Consider the following 10,480-nt stretch of genomic DNA (forward strand, 5'->3'; position numbering starts at 1 on the left):
TGCTCAACTATATATTAATCAATCTAAAATTGTTTTTGATCATTTTATATGTATTTGGAAGTGATTTTTATCACTCTTTGTGTTCATGTTTAGTGCTTACTTTTTTTTTCATTGTTTAAACATGTTTTGTGTTAAAAAACAAGTGTTGAAATTTTTGGCTACTCATTCTGGCTACTCATGCGAGTAGCAAGTTTTGGCTACTTGTTTTGGCGACTTACAAGTCGCGAGTTCCAGTAGCGAGCTTACACAGAATGGTTTCGCAACTCACTCGCGACTCGCTAGTCGCGAAATACCTAGAATCAGTTTTTTAAAGAGCTTTTTTGCAGGAAACTTGTTTTAAATCTCTTTCATTTTCCCTAAAACCCCTCTTTCAATATTTTTACATCAAAACTCAATCAATTTGAATGGTTTTTCATTCCATTATCATCTCTAAGGTAATTTTAAACTCTTTTTATTGTTTTGGATCCTTAGATTATATTTTGGAGAGTTTTGTCCTCTTGGTTGGGATTTTCATCATAGGGGTTGTGAAAACTTTTTTTTTTAGGTCAAATTTTTGTATGGGATTGGCTTCTTTTGATGATTTTCTTTGGATGTTGGCCCCTTATGGCAAAAAGAACATGTATTAAGGGTGAATTTCATGATGTTCATACATTGTTTTACACTATTGTTCATTGTACGCACATTAGGTGTTTGATAAAATGCCTCTTAGGCATTTTCTCAATTTTTTGGACTCCGACGAGTACCAAACTTTGGGGTTTCTCATATTTCCTTACTAGGAACATGTTTAGTTCATTGATTGTGTATTTAACACACCTTACCTTACATGTGCATTTTCAATGCTTTGGTCGTGCATTGCACATAGCCACCTCTTGCACACACCTTTGCTACCCTTGTCATGCATTGGTCCATAGCTTGTTTCTTTATCCTAGCATGTCATGTTTACTTTATGCTTTGTAGCATTTTGTTTTGTCTTTTGTTGAGCTTCATTTTCTCATTCATCTCGCACCCCTCATGCATCATTATCATTGTTTGTACCTTCATCTCTTGCCCTCGTTTCTCCTTGACCCTTTGTCTATTCGTGACAAAAAGGGGGATAGTATACTTTAGAAAGTATACCAGAGAGTTTTTATTATTTCTATATGACTATTGTGCACATTCTCAGGGAGAGAAATTCTAATTCTCATGCACATTTGTAGGGGGTGAGATATTCCATAGGAGAGATGCATATACCAAGGGAGAGAAGACATTGTATTAAAAAGAAAACTTTGTTTTGATTGTGTTTCTTTATGTTTGTTTTCTTGGTTGCTTTATGGTATTGGACACGTATACATCCTTATGCTATTGCGCTTCATTGATTGCATGTTCGAATGATCATTTGCTTTGCTATGTGATCATTGTAGTAATTTTATATGACTGTTTTAGTGTATGATCAAGTTGCTCACATGTTTCACATCATGTTTACTTGATCACAATTTACTTGTTATATTATACTTGTCCTTTTATTACTTACTTTACCTTGAGGTCTAATGTGTTTTGTGCAAGTGTTTCAGGTTATAGGTATATATGTTCCAAGTTCATCACAGCTCTTGTGATTCATGATAGGGGGAGTGATATGATAGGGGGAGAAAGAGAGAAAGAGCTTTGTGTTATATTAACTATGTTTTTGCTTGGCTCATAGTTCATGATTATGCTTAGCTATTTAAAATATTTTTTATTTGTACCATTTGCTTTTCTAAGCTTTTAGGTTTTTGTACCCATACTTTGTAGGTTTAGTACTTGTTGTTAAATGTTATGTATTTTCTTTAAGTACATCACTCTTGTGCCCTTTGTTGGATTTTATATCCTTAATGCAATTACCTTGAGTTGTTGCATTGGTTGAGTGTTAGACATGCAAATAATACTTTGCAATTGAGCTCATTAGCTTACATGTCCAGATGTTCATTCCATGTGTGAATGAGCATTATGGTCACTTTTTATAGTGATTGTTCATTTTTGGTCAAGCTATGGTTTATTACTTATTTCCATTTTGCTTGATCGCATTATGCTTGCTCCATATGCATTACAAGTTTTTCTGCATACAATGATTATACTGTGTTGTTGTGTTTCAGGAGATACTTGTTCTTATGGTTCAAGAGCTTCACAGTTTTTAGAGTTAGGTGTGAGTGAGTTTTGTTCAACTGTTCCCAACTCATACGTTAAGTCTAGAGTTTGTTGTAGGGTTTTGTCACAGAATAGCCAAAAGGGGAGATTATAAGGTTGAATTTAATCAATCATTCTATTGGTTTTATTCTATGCCAAAATTTGCTTGTAATTCAGCATTTAGAAATCCTGTATTTAGGTGGAAATTATGTAAGGGTAGTGTATGAGAGAGTGTGAAGAAATGCTTAAGAATGTGTAGTGAAGCAGGGACTAGCGACTGGATCTCGCAGGTGGCTCGCGATTGGCAAGCCGCCAAATGATGCACATGAGTGAAGCATGCAGAGAAGCTAAATCGTCATGCCACCTGTAGCACTATAGGACAAAAAGTCCAGATTGGCCATTCAGTTAGCTCGCGACTTGAACTCGCGACTTAGTCAAGTCGCGAGGCCAAGTCGCCAGCCAGCTCTATTTTGGAAAAACTGACTCTTTGCATTCCTTTCTCACCCTAGTATAAATACCCCTTTTACCTACAAAATGTTGAGAGCTTCTAGAGAGAATTTTGAGAGAGAAACCCTAGAGAAAAATAAGATTGACTCATCCACAATCTTTCCATAAAGACGCTTCAAATTCCTCTACTTTCACCCTCTCCATTGTTACATCCTTGAGAGGTTCATTACCCAAATCCTTTTCTCACCATACCCATATCTGTGAGAAGACTTTTGGTGCTTTGGGAAGCAGTTAGGAAGGGACCAATGGTTATTGGTTGATGTTATGTGCTATAGCAGAGTCCGGTAAGCTAGAAAAGAAAAAGGTTCAGCGTAACCTCGTTGGAGAAAGAAGCTTGAAGGGTTTAGGTACACTGGGTAGATTAGGCTTGGAGGGTCTATTATTGTTCATGTATCCCAACTATATTTTCTAGTGGATTATTGACCGCTTGGAGGGCGGCGGAGAGGTTTTACACCGAGGGCTTCGATTTCCTCTTCGATAACACATCATTATGTTGTCCTTATTTTTGCATCACTCTTCCCTTAATCTTTGCTATTTAATTTCTGCTGTGGATGTGATTTTAATTGGTTTAGATTGTTTATCAATTCTGTTATTTGCTTATGTTCATTTTCCACACATATATTGTTTGATATTAAGCTTGAATTGATAATTTTGTAATTGGGAGTCTAAATGTTCATAGTGTTTTTTACGCTATTTGAACATTCACTATGTGTATGAATCACTTGTGAGATCTAGCTGTGTTTGCCTTCATACATACTTAGGGTTATCAAGATAAAGATTGATGTCGAGAACTTGGTGGTCATTTCAGTTGCTGCATAGAGAGCTTAAAGAAAACACAAGTGGGAGTACTTGTGGTTGCTGTGAATCCAAGAAAGAAGTAGTCCATGGACTCAGAGCTGTCACATGGTCGTGGTAGTAAGTTTATATTGGAATTGCGATCTACCACTATATACTTCTAGTATCCTCTAGCTTGTTGAATCAAATGGTCCATGATTTGATTTGATTTGACCCCAATATTATGCAGTGATATAATTTGAGCCTTATTGAAATCCTTAATAGTCCTGTGTGAACAAAGAAATTGAGTTTTGAATTGAGTAACTAAGTTGTGATTATGCTCCCTTTTAAACTCTCCTACAACCATTTATTTGACTTACGATCAAACCTAATACAAAAAGCGGCATTGCAACTACTTCTTGTTATTGGTCTTGCCTCTCGCATGAAATTTAACTTTACATCATTTTTTCTTGTTCGCAATCTTTTTCTTTTGCACAAACCCATCTTCTAGAGGTCACGATGTTATTTTTATGATGCTTTATCTCATCTTTGCGAATACTCAAGCCAACAAACTTCACATATGTGTTATAAAATTCTCTACCATCATCTAGGGCACTGAATTTCAAACCGATTGCTTGGGCCTTAGTCAATTGATTTGTTCCTTTGTCGAGAATAGTGCTCTAGTGTTTTTCCAAATTTTGAGTAGCATCACCACTGCCTTTTTGTACCATATTGCATTCATTATCTATTATATTATTACCATCCTTGCTAGCATCATCATTCAAATCAACGAACAAAGTTTTCCCTTTGTTCTTTGTATTATGATACATGCGGACCAATATATTATTTCTATAAAAAGTTATAAACTTCTCCATTAAAAAAAGGGGTAAGTCAAACCATGGCAGCAAGTAATGCCAATAATTATTATCAAGAATTAAAAATATTAATGCATAACCATCCGCTTTCATTGATAATGTATAAGTTTTGTATAACTTCAAGCAATTCACTTACACTATAGAAATCATAAATCAGCAATTTGAATCTTTCTCACTCAGAAATCATGGGCAATGAATTTTACATAAGGATTTAAAAAGAAACAAACCTTCTTACTTAAGTTAATGTTTAATGATGATGAATCCAATAATGTACTTCAAGGTGATACTCATAACAAGCCCATAAAAAAAATGATAACTTAGATACAATGTGTAGGTATATGACTATTATAAATTAAAATTCTTTATCTTCACCCCGTCCCACTAAACATAAATAAATAAGCAATAAACCAAGGTTTCTGGAGATAAGTTGAGGTTTTTTTTTTTTTTTTTTTTTTTTTTTTTTTTTTTTTTGGGCCCTACCAAAAAAAAAAAAAAATTCAAATTCAAAACAATAAAATTGTAATGGTTCAAGTCAGCGCTAAGATTTAAACCAGGTATGTGTTTGGCAAAAACATGTGTGTAATACCACCAATTTAATGTTGCTAAGATGTTCTAAAATATATCTTAAAAAAATATTGAAATAAATAAATAATTAATCTCATGCATTAATTTTAATTAGAAAAAGATAAACATCTAGAAAGTAACCTCAACTATGTTATTTTAGAGGGAGATATGCCTTAAACGTGATGGGAGCTATCAAGGGAAATACGTTGGAAGTTAATTGGTCTATTCAAAGGTTCATGGAAGAAACCAAGATAATTCTAGCTGATTTTTTTTTTAGAAAGCATTTGGACACAACTTTAAAGTGGTCAACTATGATTAGTAAAGAAAAAATGATGAATTCCTATGAAAGTAATTGTACATCACTTATAGTCGACTACTTCATCAAATTATGGTAAAAGTTGTGGTCTTAGAAGAACCGTTATGTTTTTGTTTCAAACTCATAACTTATTAGCTAGTAGCCATATATGTAGCGTTGTGTGAAACGAATTCCCTTACTAGAAGAATGAGAAGGTATGAACCTTGCTAACTTTTGTTTGATTCATATTAATGAAGTGATTATTCGAGGGAAAAACCATTAAAAGAATCAAAGTTTGACCAAGACCATCATTTTGAGTCCTTTAAGGATATCACTCTATCATGTATAAGAATCCTTAGAGTTTATAAAACAACTTAATCAAGAAATACGAGAGTAATATTATATCTGAATTACTTCTTCTCAAGTATTCATTCACCACATCATATTATTTATGATATTTATGATACTGATACATATATCTTTCTCTTTGCTATCGATGTTTCTCTATTTCTTAATGTCCATTCCAATAAGAACTTATACTCTCTCTCTCTCTCACACACACACATATATGTAGAGAGAGAGAGAGAGAGAGAGAGAGAGAGAGAGAGAGAGAGAGAGGGATAGAGATCAAAGCAACTAAAAGAAGACAAGGCCATAAATTAGATGGCTTAGTTTCAACTCCTAGTAAATAGGTCTTGCTTACACTATGAAATTCTGGTGGGCTGCTATTAGTTGCCCATGTGAGTGAACAAAGTAGAGAGAGATGCAAATTGACCTTTTAACAACAATTTATGTTAAAATTGGACTTTCCAATATGTTCTAGGAAGAAATACTTTAAGACTTGAGAACGAAGAGTTTGTAGAAACAAGATAAATGGATGAAAAGGTATTTATTGTAGTTTTGTATGTACATGGTAGTAGGTCAGTTTGCAACTCTCCTTTGAGACTTTAAATTTGATAGATTTATTTACCAACTCGTGCACAACACCCAAATTAAGCTGATTTGGAGTTACCTATATGTACTTGGAAAACAAATAGGATAACAAAACAATTAGAAATAGAATAACAAGAGGTAAGACTTGATGCAAAGATGTTATGGCAAAATGATAAACTTAGAGAGAGAATGAGAGAGAGAGAGAGAGAGAGAGAGAGCCGTGTCTTTAAAGGGAATTGAAGGGTTTAAGGATTTTAGTGATTTAATAAATAAACAAAATCTAGTCCTTAATTGCTAAAGGGTTTTTTTATTTGTTTGTGTTTTTTATATGTGCATCTCCTTTCTGGTAAGGACAAAATTATTTTTTTTAAATTTTTTGATAAAATTGGTTAATTGAGCATAATTGGTTTTAGCTTTACTATTGGTAATTATTTTTTTGGGGCTAATTTTTTGGGATGGTATATTTTGTTTTAAATTTTAGATCTATAAATTTTTTTATAACTTTTAAAAGGAGGAGAATGCAAGAATTACAATTTCTTTTTTTTACAAATTGCTATTATGGTAAGTGGCTATTAGTAAATAAAAAAGTGATGTAAGTGGTAAGCACAAATGCAAACCAATAAGAATTTACTACATTAGAAATTCTGTAAAATTATGGTAGAAACATTTGTGGCTATCGGAAATAATTCACATCTTATTATAAGACTTTTAATCAATTGGGGTTTTACCTGCATTAAAATGCAACGTAGTTATTAAAGGGTGCAAATCAATCAAGCCCATGGATTGGGCCTGAGCCCATCTAGCCTAAGACTGGATCTATGAAGTCTGGAAGACTCCATTCTGGCCCAGTTTACAAGGACAATTTGACACTGAAAGTGGAGGTAACATTTAATTACTTAAAAGTTTTAAGGTTACTATTAATCTTTCATGTGATGCCAGTTGATGATGGGGTCCTTTACGTACCTATGGAGCAAACTAAGATCTGTACATAAAATCTGGACATGAAATATTTGCACAAATGTGTGATTGATAATGAGTATTTTTTGCTTACAACTTGATAGAGCAAGAATATGCATAGCATGTGTGCTTATGAATTTTTTAGTTTCTCTTTTTATTATTATTTATTTTTATCACATCATATAACTCAAAAAATGCGAAGTTTATATGTATTTCTCAATAATAGACAAAGTTTAATCACCACAAGCAAACTTTATCACTAGGACAGTCTAGACTCTAGAGTAGCAAATTCATTGCAAGTAGTGTCAAGGCCAAGTTCACACATATCCCTCTAAAATCGTAACCAACTTTGAATTGAATGGTTAGTGTATGTTTCATCAAAAGAAGCACCTGGTCCTAAGGCCAAATAAAAATGCCAAAATTCAATCATATGATGACACATGTTGTGAGCATATTTTAGAAAACATAAACGTGTCAATTAGTGGATTGGTTTGAAAATCCTATAAATTTTGCCTCACATTTGTTTGTAGAATCACCCAAGTTGAATTTGAGAAACGGAATTACATTGTTAGTGTTTGTGTTCCAAGCAGAAACTAAAGATGGACAAATCCTAGAATGCAAGTTACCAACCTGGCCAGGCTAAGGGCCAAGATCAGGTGAGTTACTATCCATCCTATTTACATCTATTAGCATAGTAGCATACATCTAGTAAGCACAAATACTCCAGTTTAGTTCATATATTTGTATCCGGTACTGGATATCTTTGGAATACTCTTGTATGTGTACCCTGATTTTTTATTTTAAGTGCCAATATTTCCAAGATACGCCTATGATACGATTCCTTTTAGGCAAACTGCATCTAAAAGGATTTACATGGGCATGGATGGATGTTTCATGCATGAACACTATGCACGTTGACATTTTAAATGTTGATTATAATGTGTTGTTCTTTTTTGGTTTAGGAAAAGGCGGGCAACTTGGTGGACAAGGCAAGCAATGCTGCTCAATCTACCAAGGAATCATGCCAAGAGGTTTAAAAAAGTTTTTACTAAGTTAGAAAATTACATATAAACATAACAAAATACTTCGATCTCAAGCAAATCTATAAAAAAAAATAATTTTTTTCTCTCCCATCTGTTTATCTCAACAGCTAGAATGTACAACAAAATACATTCTAAACAAACACAAAACACAAAATGCAATGAAATCAAATATACAATCTCTCTCATAGTTTCAGAACCAAAAAATTTATTGGGTTCACAATCTTTGACTTACTCCCACAAAGGAACCCAATATTTAAATCAGAACACAAAAAAAAAAAAAAAAAAAAAAAAAAAAAAAAAAAAAAAAAAAAAAAAAAAAAAAAAAAAAAAAACCGATCTAACCCATTTCTAGCACATGCCATTGGCAGTGGCGAAGAGATCAAGTAGTGGTGGGATTAGAAGGTGTAGTTGGATGTTAGAAATTGGGTTTGACAAAATTGGGATCCTACAAACACAGTTACAACCAAGGTTGTCAAAATCGGGATCCTACGTCGAATTGTGGATCGTAGGATCAGATCGTGGATCGTAAGATCAAAAAGTAAATTTAAAAACAAAATTTGGTAGTGAATTTATATGTTAAATAATCATATAAATTATGAATTCATCAAAAAAAAGACAAATTTTTCATCAATATATTTTAATTTGTGTACTACAAGTTAATTTTTAACATAGATTATCCTAAAAAGTTAAATAAATGTTTAGTTAAAAAAAATCACTAATAAGGTGGAAAATCACTTATAATAATGGTGTATGTTAAAGAATCAAAATATCATTAAAGAAAATAATAAATTTGAAATAATTCTTTTGGTAGATATAAATTAGACATAATATACATAATAACTAAGATAAGAAGAACTACAAATTGTTTTATATTTTTCAAAACAAAATACTTATAGAATGCCAAGTATTATATTTACTACTCTTACTTTGTTTTTAACTTTATCTTATTTTTTGTAGGAGAGGAGGGGTCCTAAAATAAAGTTAAAAACAAATGGTATTCTATCAAGGAAGCATGTAAAAATGTGCTACCACAATAGAAAATTCATATCCCATTAATACTCCCACAAACCCACTATCCCCACCTACCCCACATTCTAGTTCACTTTTCCTTCTTCTCTTTTAACTTTTGTTTGATTCTCTCCTTTGAAAATTCACCATTTCTCCTTAGTAAATCTGCCATTTGTCCTCAGATTCATCGAAATTTCCTTTTTGCAAATCTGTAAAACATCAATGGCAAAGTTAAAGTGTAAACTTCCTCTATTGCAAGCACGCAGGCAGTAGTATCATTATTGTGGGTTTAATTTTTGGTTATATTCTTTGTAAAATCTATCTCTTTCTTCTCATAAACTCAAAGAAGAGATCAAAACTGGGCATTGGTTGTTTTTTTATTTCATTTGAGCCCAAGTAGTCATCTATTAGCTCGATATTGGCAAGAAATTGGGATCATGAGGGATCATTTGGATGTATGATCCTACCGATCCCACAGATCTCGAACGATCCTACTACCAATCCTTGAATATGTGTGATCTTGAAATGATCTGAATCTTTTTGGTAGGTAAGATCGTAGGATCATAGGATCGTACAATCCAGATCCCGATTTTAATAACCATAGTTACAATAACATAGGTTTAGATCCATTAGTCAATTGGTGCTGGTTGAAGTCAGATAGCATTCAAGGCTTCTAGTAGCTTTGTAGTGTGGGTTAGAAGCTAATTTAGTGTGGTCTAAGCCCTCTGCTGAATTTGTTCTACACTTCTATTTTGTAGAAATTGGTCTCCATATAAACCAGTAAAATTTCGTGTGTGGCGAATAAAAATCACAAGCAAGTCACATATCATATATATCAGTAGTTGCAAATCCACAACCAAAATTTGAAAAAAGAAAATCTGTTGCACAATGCATCCACCTAACACAACATCAATATTTTGATGTCTACCATTCATTTAACCTGCTGATTGGCTATTCACAACTAAATAAACCTAATTCCAATCCAGTAACTCTATCCAAAAACTCACAATGTGTTAACAATAAACACTAATAAAGTTTAACAAAAATGCTAACAGCTGAAAAAAAATACTTAATATTTTGTCTAGCATCCCATAGACATTTTACGATTAAAGAAAACTATAATAATGTGTTTCTAAATCAGGTGAGCCAACAGTTGCATCTAGTGTTGGATGTTCCATAAATTCATGTATGTTGTCACTATCAACATGTTCACCTTGTTTAATATGGGTAGATGGACATGTGCGCTTGTGTATCCAACATCTTTACAATTATTGCATCATCTAACTTTCACCTTACTATTACTCGTGTTACCGTGGTCGCCTTTAGTCTTGACAATGGCTAGGTCACAAACATTTTTATTGATTCTTAATCTAGTGTGTATCCCA

General features: G+C 33.0%; 1 long non-coding RNA gene across 1 annotated transcript; it reads left to right on the forward strand.

Moving 5' to 3' along the window:
* The first annotated feature begins 7,558 nt into the window (after nt 1-7,558).
* Nucleotides 7,559-9,488, forward strand: LOC136065708 (uncharacterized). The gene is made up of 3 exons (XR_010627301.1): nt 7,559-7,700; nt 8,007-8,075; nt 9,045-9,488. It is a non-coding gene; the product is annotated as an uncharacterized LOC136065708 (long non-coding RNA).
* The last annotated feature ends 992 nt before the right edge of the window (nt 9,489-10,480 follow it).

The sequence above is a fragment of the Quercus suber genome, unplaced genomic scaffold (assembly GCF_002906115.3).
Source record: "Quercus suber isolate HL8 unplaced genomic scaffold, Cork oak 2.0 scaffold_27, whole genome shotgun sequence".
In the NCBI taxonomy this organism is placed as follows: domain Eukaryota; kingdom Viridiplantae; phylum Streptophyta; class Magnoliopsida; order Fagales; family Fagaceae; genus Quercus; species Quercus suber.